General features: G+C 38.9%; 1 long non-coding RNA gene across 1 annotated transcript; it reads left to right on the top strand.

The window, feature by feature from the left end:
- The first annotated feature begins 1,050 nt into the window (after window positions 1-1,050).
- On the top strand, window positions 1,051-3,712 carry LOC148918941 (uncharacterized). The gene is made up of 4 exons (XR_016125354.1): window positions 1,051-1,171; window positions 1,301-1,426; window positions 1,565-1,747; window positions 3,051-3,712. It is a non-coding gene; the product is annotated as an uncharacterized LOC148918941 (long non-coding RNA).
- The last annotated feature ends 212 nt before the right edge of the window (window positions 3,713-3,924 follow it).

Below are 3,924 nucleotides of genomic sequence, written 5' to 3'. Positions count from 1 at the left end.
CGTGTACTCAGATATGTGACTTTTCTTAATATAGTAGCATATTTGACCGAAAACTTATTTGGGCCCAACCGTGGACTTTTTTGGGCCTCAACATTAGCCCCCTTGATTATTGGGGCCATGAATGTGTATTGAAATGGTCCAAATAATCAATTTTCTGCCTAAAATAAATTGCAGTGGCATGGCATGGCATGAGTTTAGGAGCAGCTCAAGGATGACCAGTTAAGGGTCTCTAAAATTACAGCCAAGTCTTTTCCGGGAAGGTTGGAGGGGTCGCAATGGTCCCGCTTAAAACTCAATCCTTCTTAAACACCAAGGGTGTTGCCTTGAAGAACTTTCCTAGACACTGTAATTTTGGAGGTCATTTACTAGAGTTACCAAGAGTTGACCTATTTTGTGGCATGATATAGAAGAAAATGCTTGATGGATTAGCCCAAGATAACTACTTACCTTGCGTGATTTATTTGCTTGAGTGACTAGAGAGGCTTGATTTTGCATGATTGTGGTTTGCAAGAGTTGCATTGACTTGTGTATCTAATATTAGTTATGTATGCTTGATTTTGGGCTTGTATGCTTGGATGCTTGGCATTGGCATGTATTGGGAAGGATATTTGAAATAAAGCAGGTGCTGGCAAGGTGTTTGAAATAGGGCATGTCTGGAAGGATGTTTGAAAACATGGCAGTGTGCCGGAAGGATATTTGAAACAGGACATGTGGAATGGGCCGAATAATTAAACCCGACCCAAAAAAATCAGATTTGTATTTGTAGAGAACTTCTCTTCTTCAGCGTGCAAAATGGCAGCGTGTAAGTAATTAGCCTCAATGATTATTCTGATTTCCCAATGCCAAAGGCCTTCTTCCTTTCCTTTTTTATTATTTTCTTTCTTTCTCTTCCCTTTCCTTGCACCAGATCCAACTTCTTCCTACTTTTCTTTTCTTCGTTTTCCCTTGTTCCCCCAGCTCAAAACCAGGTGAGAGAGTAAGATCAAGTGGAAAACATCGCCTCGACCGGGGAAAAAGAGCCCAAGTCGATTTCAACCTCTTGACCCTTCTCCCTTGAAGAAGCCCTTCTGCCGTTGCTAAAAGGGACCTTTTTGTGCAGGTTTTCCTCTATGATTCTCAATTTCGCTCCCTTCTTGGTATATTCAAAGTCACCTGTTGGGATTTTAGCAAGGTATGTCCCTTCTCTAGCTTTCTCTTGGATTTATTGAGGAATTTGTTGGGTTCCTTTCATCCATGAATATTGCCCTTTGTTTTGGTTGTCAAGCATCAAACCCTCTTTTGACCTATTTTGTTATTGCAGCAACATGAGTGCTTACAACGTGGGTGCTAGCAAGGAAGGGCTCGCACTAATCTTCTGGGATTCCCTTTTCTTTGATTTGCTCAAGTTGCTGGAAGGGTGCCAATTTCCGTGTGAACAAAACTGTTGGTATGGGTTTCTACCTTTTTCTCTTCTTACTTTAATCTTGCTCTGACCTCTTTTTTGTATATAAAAAGGCTGAACTTGCCATGATGTGCTTTATTTTCTGATTTTCTCTCATTCTCTTCTTTCTTCTTCTTCTTCAAGACCCAAACCCGTGGGTATTGTGCATCAGTACATAAGTCATATTTCAGAAGCTCGGGTCAGAAAACTTCCTTGATCAAAGTTGTTCATCTGCTCGATTACTATAGCCAGTAAAATTTGCAGAATTTTTTGAATTTTTCTGATACCTCAAAGCTGGTTTGCAACTTCTGAATTCATCCATGGCTGGTGAGTTTTTGCAGATTTTTCTTCTGCATGTGTATTTAACTTATGATACTCGTATGATTGCGCTTGCTTCACAAAATTTGCTTGAAATTATGTTGTCTATAACATATCCAAAATTGAGGATCATAAACCCATTCTAGTGCTCTCTACCTCCATTTTTCTAAAGCATGTTCATGAGTTGATGTTGATGCCTTTGTTGCATGCTTGCCTTCTATGCTTGAATGCTTGAGTTCCTCTGTATTTCCCAGAATTTGTGAACTAGAAATCGAATTCTAAGGTTGAGCTTTTGATTTAGGATTCTAGCTTGGTGATAAACAAGAGTTATACAAGCTCACTTGGGTATGCATGCCAAGTGTTTGTCAAAATATCTCAAAGTAGCTTGCTGGCTGCTTTTTGAACTTTTGAAATGTTTCTTTTCGAATCTGAGTTTGAGCTTTTGAGACATGAAAATGGACTTCTCAATGGTTATGTTGGAATTGGTCTTGCATCACTTGAAGAAAAAATGAATTTTCGGTGGAATTTCAAAGTAAGGGTTAAGGTGCTGGAGCTGTACAGTTTCTGTTGTGTGGGCTGTCTTAGAAATCTGTTTGACATGCTTCCCTAGCTTGAAATGCAACGAAATTTTGGGAAAATGAAGCTTGATATGTCTAGTTTTAATCTGGAAAGTCTGGGATTTGTTGGTTGTAAGCTTGATTTATAGTGATTTTCTAAAGGTGGGATGTTCTAGCTAGGATGGTTGGAAAGCTTGTGTATAAGTTTTGCTTGGCATGCTGCTTTTTGTTGAGAATTTGGCATGTCCTTTTTATTGGCATTGAGTGCTGATCTGAGTATTGCTAGAGCATGTTCTTGAGCAATATTGTTGTGATAGCATGATGTTGAAAGGTATTGTCATAAGAGCATGAGTTCTTCAATTTGCTTGAAATGCCCGAATTGCTTGGAATGCTTGAATGGAATGAAATTTCTTGGCATGTGGATTGGTTTCAAGCCTTGTGAATTTTGTTAAATGCTTGATACATGAGTTTGCTTGCATTATGAGAAAATTATGCTTCTGGCGCCTCCATTTGTGTATGAGTACCTTTCCGGCTTCTGATTTTGGCTAAAGTATTCTTTTGTTTAGAAACTCCAAAGCATGAGAAAATATAATTTTCTAGGATTTTGATAGCATGAAAGTGAGTTTTGGTCCCTTGTCACTTGTCTTTTAAAAAATATGTTTCAATAGCGATTATGCTTCCGGTGCCCCCTTTTCGTTTACAAGTTCCCTTCCAGCACCTGATCTGACCAACGTACTCCCTTATTTCTTTTTCAGGCTTGATTGAGAGATTCCACAGCATGAGAAATGCCATCTTCTTACTAATTTGCAAGGAATTTGGTAGCATGAAGGTGAGTTTTGGTTGCTTGCACCTTGACTTGCGATATGAAGGCTTTTGGAAGATTTGAAACTGGCAGAATGTTTGAAATTAGGCATGTACTGGAAGGATGTTTGAAATAGGGTAGGTGATAAAAATTCTTTGCTTATGGAGTAGGTGCTAGAAGAATGTAACTTGGCTTGTTTCAAAAAGGGGAAATAGAAAACTGTTTCTCACCATAATGCAAGATTATCTAGGCTTGTTGTAATCAAAGAGATGATTTATACTGTGTGGCAAAAAAAGTAGATGGGTTTGCTTGTTTGGATGGCATGGTGTACTTCCTTGAATTTGCTTGGCATGAAGCCCTCAAGTCAGCTTGTTGAGGTCAGCAATTGGTTGCAGAGTTGGGTTATATTCTCTTTGGCTTACTCAGGGTCGAGAAACAAAGTAGAGGCCTGCTTGTAAATTTTTTTTTTTTTTTTTTTTTGCAACTTGCTTCAAAGAAGATCTTTGGAAGAAGTAGACTGAAGATGAGAAGGAAGAGGCTAAGCGAGTTGCTGGAAGAGATTCATACAGCTTGTTTTCCTCCAGATAAGTAACAAACAGTTTGCTTTCCTCCAAGAGGAAACTGAATTTTACAAAAACTTAGATTCTTGTCTCTCTCTTTTTGCTTGGCATGAAGCCCCAAGCCATTTGGAGTCCGTGACAGTTGTTTGCTATGATGGATTCTCTTAAGCCCTCATAAGCCTTTCGCAAGATGTTTTATCTGAAAAGCTTTAAATTTTGCTGTAGTGCAATTGCATGAATAAAGCTTGTGATTTTTCAGGAGTTGTC

This window comes from Prunus mume, linkage group LG3 (genome assembly GCF_029339155.1).
Source record: "Prunus mume cultivar Tortuosa linkage group LG3, ASM2933915v1, whole genome shotgun sequence".
NCBI classification, from domain to species: Eukaryota; Viridiplantae; Streptophyta; class Magnoliopsida; order Rosales; family Rosaceae; genus Prunus; species Prunus mume.
This window is presented reverse-complemented; position numbering and strand designations above follow the sequence as displayed.